Source organism: Manis pentadactyla, chromosome 2, assembly GCF_030020395.1.
Source record: "Manis pentadactyla isolate mManPen7 chromosome 2, mManPen7.hap1, whole genome shotgun sequence".
Classification (NCBI taxonomy): domain Eukaryota; kingdom Metazoa; phylum Chordata; class Mammalia; order Pholidota; family Manidae; genus Manis; species Manis pentadactyla.
In genome coordinates this window covers 203,940,238-203,952,617 of record NC_080020.1, presented here as the reverse complement: position 1 = coordinate 203,952,617, position 12,380 = coordinate 203,940,238, and positions in this window count along the sequence as shown.

Genomic DNA, 12,380 nt, shown 5'->3' with positions numbered 1-12,380 from the left:
TTATCAAACAGCTTGAGGAAAACCACATCATTTTTATTCTTTCACTGTGTGTACTTCATAGCCTGTCAGTCTCCTCAGCCAAACTGAGACGGATTCTCCTGCAAACCACTCGGAGCCCAAAGGCAGCATGCAGCAACCCTCATTGTCCCCTCTGTCATCCTCTGCTAATGAAGTCAGATACATTTTCAATAAGCCATGGATTATCATGTTAGTGCAAACTCGTCTCAGCAGTACCAGAAGCGAAGGCAGGGAAGAAAAAAGTCAGCACATGGATTAGCTACGGCCAGCAGACAATAATTCTTCAGCTCTTTTCTGTGAATTTTAATGTCACACTTGCCCATTTTGCTCCTAAAATTTTCCTCTTTTAACTTATGCTTTACTTCAAAACTCACATTGTTTCCTCTTTCCCTATAGATTTCTCTCCTAATCCCCATCTACTATATATCTTACTCAGGAAGAATTTAAAATATTAGCATGCTTAAATGAAGAGATAGAAGTGAATAATGGTTTTATACTAAATAACATTGTATATATAAAATAGGGTTAATTCCTGGGCTACTAAAAAGAAAGGCATTAACAAAAGTAGGAATTAGACACTACATTAAATCTGGAAAGGTCAGAACTACATATAGTCATAAAAATAAGTATCTGCAATTTGAATAATTTAAAAATATGTTCACTTGTTTGTATGTTTTTCTTCCCCAGCAGAAGGTGAATAATATAAGGTCAGAAGCCTTATCTCATTCATCTTCATATCATAGAACTCTATCCTAGGAGAGTTCCTGACACGTAGTAGAGGTTCAGTAATATTTTTTAAATGAATTAGCAAAGACATAGACTAACCTATAGTATCACTGCCAACTATGATCTTCATAAACTATCCTTATGACATTGCGTAGGGTAAGAAAATAGATTTTGAAGTCAGATATCCTTGACCTTAAATCCAGAGATTTCAGTTTATGAGATGTTATTAACTGCTGCATAACAAATCATCCCATCTTTGTGGCTTAAAACAACACTGACCATTGCCATCAAGGTGTTGGTTTGAGCTGGGTCATCTCAAGATTCAGCTGAGGGTAGATTCCTTTATAAGCTCACACATGTGGTGGTTGATAGGATTTGGTCTCTGGACTTTTGGATTGAGGGCCCAGTTCGTTGCTGGCTCTTGGCCAGAAGCCACCCTCAATTTCATGCCACATGGGCCTTTTCATGGGGCAGCTCCCGTTATGGCATCTGGCTTCACTGGTATGAACAGGCTAGGAGAACTAGTGAGAGACAGCAAGTCAGAAGTCAGTCTTTCCTACCTAATTTCAGAAGTGACATCCCATTACTTTTGCTGTATTCTGTTGGTTAGAAATCAGTCATTACAAATGTGAATACCAGAGGGGAGGGATCACTGGGGGCCACATTGGAAGGCTGTCTACCACAGTAACCATGTGGCCTGACACTCCTTTGCTGTGTTTCTCATTTTAAAAACAGGACTATCTATAGAACCTACCTGTTAAGGGTGTTAAAATAATGCGAACGCGCACATTAGTGGCTCTTAGTGAGAAGCTTGACCCAGAGCAAAAGTCTGTGTGTTATTACTACTGTTTTTTTTCTTTTAGTATGAAACCTCTTTTGCGTGTGGATTCCTTATTTGTAAGTAAATGAGAAGATGCTCTTCAAGTCCCTTTGCAAGCCCTGGGAACCCCTTGGTTTTCTAGACCCTAGACTCTAGGTTTCCTCATTTTCAACAATCTAACATTTTTTTGGACTCAACATTTGTGTTTTTTTCCTTACCCTTATCTCATTATCACATTTTAAAAACCTATTTTCACTGAAGGAGCTGTCCTATTATAGACGTTTGAAGCAAATTAAACATTGTTGAGGGACCCTGCCAGTAGAGTCAGAAGGTAGGTCTGATGAATTCTAGTCAAGAGACTGCAGACAAATCCTTTAACACCTCTTAGCCACAAGTTAATTCATGTCAGGGTAGAATGAGTTGGACTGGATGGTCTCCAGTATCCTTTCTAATTATAACAGTTTTAGGACCTGACTTCATTTGCTTCCTGTATTGGTTTTTGATTTTGCATGTATTTCATACATATTAGCACCAATTTTCTAAGATCAGTGCTCAGACATGTTTTTACAACATTCTCAATTTCATGAAGATTATAGGATTGATAAGAGTGCAGTTATGTAACTTTAGGAAGAACTACTAAGTTTATTTTGAGAATCCATAACTCCACAGTATCCTTACAGAGGCCATTTTTATTAAATCAAAGGGAAATGAAGTCAGATGATTTCATCTTTAGGCATGGGGATGAAAATTACTCTTAATCAAGGAAAAAGATTTTGGGGCTTTTGGACTGACTGGAATCCAAAGTTAAAAAATTGGATTTTTTTTTCCTATGATGCAAGTCAGTGGACATTTCCTGAGGTCTTACTGTATCTTAGAAATAGCCCTAGACATATATACAAGCTACTGCAATAAAGTGAGAAAACTTAAATTACAAACCAGACCTTGTACAGCCAAAGGGATTCAATCTCTTCCAATAATTTTTGTAGGATGATGGGATAGCTTCATCTTAGAAATTCCTTTTCTGAAACTGCTTGCAGAATCTGAGTCAAATCCTCTTGTACATGCTCATTAATGAGAACTCTTGTCCATTTCCTAAAATCAAATCTGTACTTAAATGTATAAAAGTAAGTACAGTGGATTGAGTGATCAAACTGGGTAATATTTTCTAGTGTATACAACAAGGAACAATAACAAGATCAGAGTGGTTTTCTTAAACACTAGCTTCAAAAGTAGTTCAAAACATAACATCAAATTGTTTAAAATAAGGAGTCTCTACTGAAGAGCAACTCACATGAGTTTTTGCTATGTTTTGAAAAAATGCCAGTGTGTTTGTATGAAGTGTTGATTTGAGACCAAACCAGCTTGATAGTCAATCCATATTCTGGTTCTCCCACTTAGAAACTGTATGATACTAGGAAAGGTGTGTGGTATCCCTGAACTTCATTTTCACTTAAAATACTGCATAATATGTAACAGAGGCATGATGAATACTGAAAGAAAGGAGATGTGAATATCTCACAAACTAATGGGTAATCCCCTAGGATAGCTATCAGCATTACTGTTGTGCATAATTTCTTAATGAAATCACTAACAAGATATGTAATATTTTAAAGATAAATATTCTGAAAATGTCACTATTTTTACTACCTGTCCGCCATGCTCTGAGCTCGTATACAGTCATATTTAGCTTAATCATCATGAACACAGTTTCCATTTTACAGGTGAGAAAACTAAGGTTTAGAGAATTTTGCCCAGATTATAAACTAGCAAGCGACAGAGCTGAGATTTGGATCTAGAGTCAAATGACCCCAAAAGTGATTCTTTTAAGCCCTGTGCTAAACTCCCATTTCTGACACCCAATAGGAACATAAAAGGAATGCACAAGCCTTTGTGGTTATATTAGACCAGTAATTTGCAAACTTAGCTGCACATGAGAATTACCTGAAAGAGAAAAAAATCCCTGAGTCCAGGACACACTTGAAAACTATTAAATTCTCTGAGGGTTGAACCCAGAGATGAGCATTCATAAAAGAACCATAGGTGATTCTGAAGTGCAGCCAACTTTGAGACTCTGCATTAAACACTCAGCCCTTGAGACAGGCTAGCAAGGTGATTAGGACTTTGGGCTTGGGAATAAGATGATTCCAATTCCTCTTTGGACACGTAAAAATTGTGTGACCATTTGTGGATAAAGTGAAGGTTCCTACAGCCAGGATTCTCACCAGGCCCTGGTGGGCTAGCTCACTACACACATGTGGGCAATACATTGTTATTGACTCTGTAAAAAGAGCTCCACTCAGTGCTCTGGGTGATGTAGTGGCACGGCTGCTGCATGGCTGTGAGGCTGCAGGAGAGCAGAGACTGGAGGTGTGGCAGCACCGAGGACAGAGACTGAGATGGCTATGGAGGTAGAGAGGTCCAGAGGCAGAGACCGGCTTGCTGCATGTGGATTCGCTATAAGTGAATGGGATTCTAGTGATTGACCTGCCACCATGGGAATAAAGTTGAGTATTAACCCTTTCACCTTGAGAACATTCTACTGTGATTTCTTTGGTCACATTGAATCCATAGTGAACTGTCTGGGGCTGAAACCCAGTGGCAGTCCACCATTGGACAGGTTACCTCACTTGTCTTAACTTTGAAAATGATACTAACATCTTATATTTGTGGTGGTTATTCATAACATATATTCATAATCCATGAAATGTTCCCAGAATACTGCCTAGTTTAGAGATTTCATTAAGTCTAGATATGTTGTGCATAACTACTTCACGCTGCCTGCCCACTCCCCTCCCCCAAGACATGGTAGCTGGGGGACTGCCAACCAATTTTATCTTTAGAGAGTTTTTTCCCCTTTGATAAATAAGGCAATCAGTATGGTTTCATCTGATGCATATGAGGTCATGCCTGGATGTGGTAGTACTCCATATCTCATTCATGCTCTGTACAGACTTCTGGCTACTTCATGAAACCTTTAGGCATATGTTCTGTCCCTTGGTGGAAATAGGAGGCTGCTATTGGGCCCTAACATCTCTTTCAAATCATTAATTTTATGACTTTTTTAAAGGTAGCTTGGGACCTTGCCTTGCCAATGGGTTTCAGCCCCATGCAAGTTCACTATGGATTCACTGTGACCGAAGGAATGACAGTAGAACGTTCTTGAGGTGAAAGGATTATACCCAACTTTATTTCCACGGTGGCAGGTCAGTCACTAAAATCCCATTCACTCAGAGCAAGTCTGCATGCAGCAAGCCAGTGTCTGCCTCTGGGCCTCTGTCCTTGGCGCTGCCACCACTCCAGCCTCTGCCGTGCTCTCTGGCAGCCTTGCACCCATGCCACTCTGTCACCCAGACTACTGGGCAGAGCTCTTTATATAGAGTCAATAGCAACACATTGCCCACATGTGTGTAGTGAGCTAGCTGACTAGGGTCACGTGAGAATCCTGGCCACACATTTTATCCACAGATCTGTATTTCCATAGAGATTGACAATATTTAGCAACAGAACCAATAAATCACTAATCTGGGAGTAACCTAGACCCCTTGATAACAGTTATTTGATGTCTTGATTAGTTAATGGTGTTCTGAAAATGACCATGTGCTTTTATAGACAGGTTTTTATGTAGATGTTGCCCTTTCCCCTTATAACTTGTTTACTTGCCTCACAGGTGTAGGCAGTGTGGTTGTTTGAATTCCTCTTTTAAGTGAGTGTTTAATGGAGATGAGTAATAGCTTGCAGCTGCATATATCTGTAGGGATTTGTTTTTCTTTTAGTAGGGGACAAGATAATTTGCCAGACAACTTTGGAAAGTATAGTCTTGGTTGTCCCCATATGCTTGAGGGTGAGTTTGTGTCTTGAATCGAAAAGCCACTGAAGCTTCCTGCCACACCCAAGACATCATGGTGGCTGGGGACAGGCAGCCAATTTTCCCTTTAGAGGGCTTTCTTCCCCCTTCACTAAAAAAGGCAATCACTGTGGTTTCATCTTGAGTGAGGATTATCAACATCAGTAGTTAAGTTGGAAAGGTGCTATCTTCCACCCTGGAAAACCTAACATCTCAAATATCTTTGGAAGATAAGGGATTAGGGTGTGACATAGCTTGACAAGACAGATGTGGGCCTGAGGAACCCTGGGTTAGGATGAGCCACTGGAAATCTGATAGGAAAACTTTGGGAAGAGCCTCTCCATCAGATTTTATTGGAAGTTCTCAAAATGCCAGTACCCCAAACCAGTTCTGTGTTGTGCTGACTGTAAGGCAAAATATGTGTGTCCTGCAAATGCAGCAGTTATTGACCCAGAAAGTTGGCAGCTGTGGATTTGTTTCTGTAGGTGCCCATGGATTTAGAGACAGATGAAGACTCACATCTCGCTTTCCCCCACCCTGAGCTCCTTGGTGCCTTGGCAGAGCCACAGCTGACCTGGGAACAGGAGGCAACAGGGGCTCCTTGAGAAGGCACTACTCTGGCCGGATAAGCCTCAGACTTGTTTTCATTCCCCCCCCTGATGAAAACTGGATTTTCAACTGCTGGCACTGTTGACAATAGGCTTTGAGGTCTTCCATTAAGAAATAGGATTTTGTAGAGACCTTATCAGCAGAGACCTTATCTGAGAACAGAATTTGGCAGCAAAGAATTGGGTTTAAGGAGGGTCATAGCTCTCATTTCCTAGTTATGGGATCCTGGATGATCCACTTAACCGTCTCAGCCGCATGTGTAAGATGGAGGATAATATTTTCCTATGTCAGCATTATTATGAGGTTGAAAATAGTCTCCAGTTGCTTGAAGAAACCACACACTGTAAAGTGCTGGCAAAAATGAACATTTTGTTCAGTTTTCTGATTTATGCAATGCAAGAAAATAAAATGAGTGGGTTGGAAGAATTTTTAATTCGCACTATTTTGACTCTTGGATGGTAGCTCACTTTGCTGTTCTCTAAAATCTGTTCAACTTGATCTTAAGTCTTAAGAGTAAGTCATCAGTGATAACATAAATGTCAAGTCGATGTTCCTGTATGCCTGGGCTTGCCTTGGGGAGATGGTATAGCTTAGAAGGGTGCTGCTGGAGTTTGTGTCTGGTTCGAGGAATTGTTGCACTACATACCAGTTGTGTGACCTTGACCTTTCTAATTTTCTTGTAGGGTACTTGTAAGAGTGAAGGAGATATTCAAAGTATTGAGAACAGTGGTTAACACACATGCAATGTTATTTCGAAGAATTACTAAAAGATACAACATTTGGAGATACGGTCTGATGAGCCTGTCTTGGTAATTAAAATTGCAAAGGGAAAGCTGGTACTCATCTCATTTTTCGTAAATTTTCCTAAGTGATATTTTACCTATAGTTTCTCAGGCATATGTAGAGTAGCACAAACTTATACCTACAAATAAAACATTGAGCATCTAGTATATGTCAGCAAATGTACATACCTTTTTTCATACTTCACTCATGAGCCAGGAATTATTTTGATTCCCACCTTTACAGAAGAGAGAACTAAGGCATGACAAAAATCAAGGGGCTGAATTGTTGGCTGGCCTGGATCTAAATTTGCAGCGAGAGCCACCAAAATGTGAGTTTGGACCCTAACAATTCTTTAGACATTCTTGCCTCTGAGGAGGCAAAATTATTCTTTCATCTTTAAATGGCAATGGAAAAATATATTGTAGGTGTTTGTGAAGATGTGGTAAAATATAAATTGTTCTTGCCAATCAAATCACATTCTAAATTACAAGAAATATTAATGTTTAAGCAAGATCTTTACCAAATCTTTAAAATATATTATTAAATTTAGATATTACTTAGAGTGGCGCATTACATGTAGTCATAATAGCTAACCTATTAGCTAATATTGTCCTAAGGTGCTAATCCATAATATCACAGACTAGATTAATTTTTAGTAAAAAGAAATACAATTCTTGTGAATTGCTTTTGATGAGGAGAGCGCTGTCTACATGACAAAGAAAATTTCCCAGCAAGTTCGGTTGTCAAACCAGCTACGTGTTCCAGCCACTAGAGGGGGGTATTGGCATTGGAATCGCAAAGGCGTTAATTCTTCAAACTGAGAAAGCCGTGTGTGCAACGTGGACTCTAGCTAAATTTACAATATGTAAAAATGATTTGTTGAAACAATTTGACAGGAGAAGCCACTTGATTGTAATTGGATTCTGCTGAATTATTGGCAATGTGCATCCCGAAAGAAATTCTTGAGGTCCTGTGCCTGTGGGTTTGGGGTGGGTGGTTATCTGAAGGTCTAAGCAACTTTGCGCTGTTAGGGACTAAAACCTTTCCTTCTCACCTTTCTCTCTCAGTTCCTGCTTGCTTTTTTACAGTTTTTGCAAACTGTAGGTATGCTGGAAGTTGCCAGTGTGAGTTATCTTTCCTTCGTACTGTAGTCATGACCACTACAAAAGTTAATTCCTCACCTAAGAGTCTCTTGAGGAATTCTGTCCTTGCTCCAGACATCATCCTGCCCATCCTCAGAGCGCCGTGAGGTTCGTGGGGACTGCTGTCCCTGTGCCCTGTGCTTAGACAGGAAGATAAAGTTCTTGAGTTTTCTAGTCTCCCTCCTGTTTGGCTGTGGAACAGGAGCCGGATAAGAGGGTATATTTTGTCTAACTCAAAGCTGATTGTTTTCCAGTGCTTGGCAGTGACTTCTAGATATGTGACCTTCCTTCCTTAGCCCCTTGTCCACTGCACTGCTCCTAGCAGTGCTTATAAGAGCCATCAGGCTGGGAGTGGTGGATGGTATCCAGGACAAGACATTTGACTCTTTCCTTTTTTTTCCCAAGTAGTATTTTTTGCTTGTTCAAAATTTTGTTCATGCTATCTCATAAAGCATGCTACCCGATTTTCTTTAAAATTTTCATTTTGAGGTTGTAGATCTCAAGATTGTAGCTTTTTAGTTGCAAGGAATAATGCAGAGAGATCCCATATATCCCTTACCTAGTTTTCCCCAGTGGTAACATCTTACAAAAACTGTAGCACAGTATCAAAACCATGATATTGACGTTGATACAATTAAGATAATTTCCATCACCCCAAGAATCCCTCATGTTAACCTTTTATAACCATGCCCACTTTGCTGCACCTCCCCCACTTCTGCCTCCTATTTAACCCCTGGCAACTACTACTTTGTTCAACATTTCTATAATTTTGTCGTGTCAGAAAAGGTATCCAAATTAAATTATGGAGTACATAACCTTTTGTGCTTGGCTCTGTGCAATCAGCAGATTCCTCTGGATATTTATCTAAGTTGTTGTGTATTAGCAGTTTGTTCCTTTTTATTGCTGAGTAGTATTCCATGGTATACATATACCACCGTTTAGCTATTGACTTGTTGAAAGAGAGCTGGGTTATTTCCAGTTTGGGTTATTATGAATAAAGCTTATATGAATATTTATATCCAGGATTTTATATATGCATAAGTTTGCATTTCTATGGGATAAACATCTAGGAGTGCAAGTGCTGGGTTGTACAATAATTTTATTTTTAGATTTTAAAGAAACTGCCAAACTGCTCTCTAGAGTGGCTGCCCCATTTTACATTCCCTCCAGCAATTGTGAGTGATTCAGTTTCTCTGCATTTTCACGAGCACTTAGTATTGTCACTATTTTTATAGTTTTTCTGTTAAGTATATGGTTATATGTATTTAGATTTCTTTGATTTCTTTGATCAGCATTGTATAGTTTTCAGCATGTAAGACCTGTGATGTTTTGTTAGGTTTATATCTGTTTTTTTGTTGAACAATGATTAATAGTTTTATATTTTAAAGTTCAGTGTCTAGTTGTTCATTACAAATTATATTTTGTAAATTTATCCTGTATTCTGGACCTTGTAAACTCACTTATTCTAGGGGTATTTTTGTTTGTATTTCTTTTGTGCATGTCTTGGGATCTTCCACATAGACAATCATGTCATCTGTACCTAGGGACAGTTTATTTCTTCCTGTCCACTCTGTGCCTTTTATTTCTTTATTGCACTGGCTGGAACTTCAGTACAAAAGTCACAGGTAAGAGAGGTGAGAGCAAGCATCCTTGCCTTGTTTCTGAATTCAGAGAGAAAACATTGTCATTCACCAGTATGATGTTAGCTGTGGAGATTTTATAGATGCTCTTGATCGAGTTGAGGAAGTTCTTCCTCCTTACTGAGAGGTTTTGTGTGTGTGTGTGTGTGTGTGTGAATCATGAATGGGTGTTGGATTTTGTTGAATGCATTTTCCACATTAATAGGATCATAGGATTTTTCTTTTTAGCCTATTCATATAGTGGATTATATTATCAAATACTGAACCATGTTTGTATCCCTAGAATAAGCCCTACTTGATTACTTAATTGTGGTATATAATTCTTTTAAAAACAAACTTATTTTAATTGAGGTATCATTGACATAAAATTCTTAGGTATTACTGAAATCTTTTTGCTATTTTAAGGAATTTTTGCATTTATATGAGATTGGTCTGTGGTTTTGTTTTTGTTTTTTAATATTGTCTTGTTTGGTTTTGCTATCAGGACAATACTAGCTTTCCTACTGGAAGTGTTCTATACTCTGGAAGAGATAATGTAGAATTGATGTTAATTCTTTAGATGTGTGGTAGAATCACCATCTTGGCCTGGTGAATTCTTTTGGAGAGTTCTACAACTATAACTCAATACCTTTGATAATTATAGGACTTTTCAAGTTTTGTATTTCAAATTGGGTTAGTTGCAGTAGTTTGTTTGTTTGTTTTTTTGTGGAATTGGTTCACTTCATCTAAGTCGTCAAACTTACACATGCAGAGATAGTCCTAGTATTCATTCACTACTCTCTTGATGTCTGCAGGTCTGTAGTGATGTTACCCATCTCATCCCTGATACTGATAATTTGTGCCTTCTTTCTTTGCCAGTCTTGTTTGAGGTTTGACAATTTCATAGATCTTTTCAAAGAATCAGATTGTTATTTCATTTATTTCACAATTTTTTTCTTTCAATTCATTTTTCTTTTTAGGCAAGATGATTGATCTGAGGCTTTTCCTTTTCTAACATATGCATTCAGTGCTTTACATTTCCCTCTTGGCATTGTTTTAGTCGTGTCCCATAAATTCTTATATGTCGTATTTATGTTCATTCAGTTCAGTGTATTTTCAAATTTCCTTGGAGATTTCCTCTTTGATTTATGGATTATTTAGAAGTATGTTTCATTTTCAAGTGTTTGGAGACTTTTTTGTTAACCTTTCTATTGATTTTTCAGTTTAATTCATTATGATTAATAACTCTGTGTGACTTCAGTTATTTTACATTTGTTAAGGTTTGTTTTACAGCCCAGTATATGGTCTATCTTGATATGTTCTGTGTGTACTTGAAAAGAATGTGTGTTCTACTGTTTTTAGGTGCAATGTTATATAAATATTTATTAGGTCCTGTTGGTGGTAAGTTCTTCTGTATCCTTGCTGATTTTTTCTGGGTAGTTCAATCAATATTGAGATAGGGATGTTAAAGTCTCCCAGTGTAATTGTGGATTTATCTTTTTTCTCTCTCTATTAGTTTTTGCTTTTCATATTTTGCAGCTCTATTTTTAGATGCATACATATGTAGGATTGCTATGTCTTCTTTGTGGATTCTCCCTTTTGTCATTATATAATGTCTTCTTTTTGTCTCAATTTTCCTTGCCCTAAAGTCTACTTATCTGACATCAATATAGCTATTTCTGCATTCCTTTGATTAATAATTGCAAGATGTTTTTTATCTTGCAACCTGCCTATACTGTTATATTTAAAGTGAGTTTTATTCTATATAGCGTATAGTTGGATTGTTTCTTAGATTCTACTCTGCCAGTCTGTCTTTTTCAGTTGCTGTATTTAGACAACTTAATATAGTTTTTAATATATTAGGGCTGCCATTTAAATTTTTGTTCTATTCATTTGTTTTTCCTGCTTTCTGTGGGTTACTTAATTCAAAATACCAAAAAGTTGTTCATCTATAGTGTTTGCCTTATATACAATGTCCAGGAATTTTAGTTATAGTTGGCAGAAGGAATAGGGAAAAGTATGTCTATTTCATCCTACCAGAACTAGAAGTCTAACCCTATTTTTATTAATGGCTTTATTGAGGTATGATTCATATGCATACAACTCACTCATTTAAAGTGATGGCTTTTAGTATATTCACAGAATTGTGTGATTATCACCAAAATCAATTTTAGAACATCTCACTCCAAAAGGAAACACCCATACTCCTTAGCCATCACCTCCCCCCACCCCCAGTCTTCTCCCTGCCCTAGGCAACCATTGATCTACTTTGTTTCTATAGATTTGCCTATTCTGGACATTTTATTTAAACAGAATCATATCATATGTAGTCCTGTGCAACTGGTTTCTTCACTTAATGTTTCCAAATTTCATCCATGTTGTAGCACATATCAATATTCACTTTTTATTGGCAAATATTCCATTGTATGGATATACTACCACCCTACTTAAAAAAATTTTTTGTATTTATACTTTAACTGTAATTTGACAAAACAAAAATGCAAATGCTGAATGATTGCACTTGAGAAAGTGTAAATTCTTGTTTTAGTTTAATAAGGCCAAATGGTTCAAATAATTATGTTTACCTATAACTTTCTCAGTTTGTTGTCTTTTCCTGAGTAGTGTCAGCATCACATTGTCTAATATATGAATAACTTTCTGATCCAGTGGAGGATGCATGTTATAGCTTCTGGGGATGGAGAGCAAAAATTAGTTCATTCACTTCCCACTTTCTGAGGATCTACTTCTCTACCAGTGAGCATATTAGATAGTAGGGGAACAGAGATGGTAAAGACAGGGGGGTAAAGACAGCTCCGAAC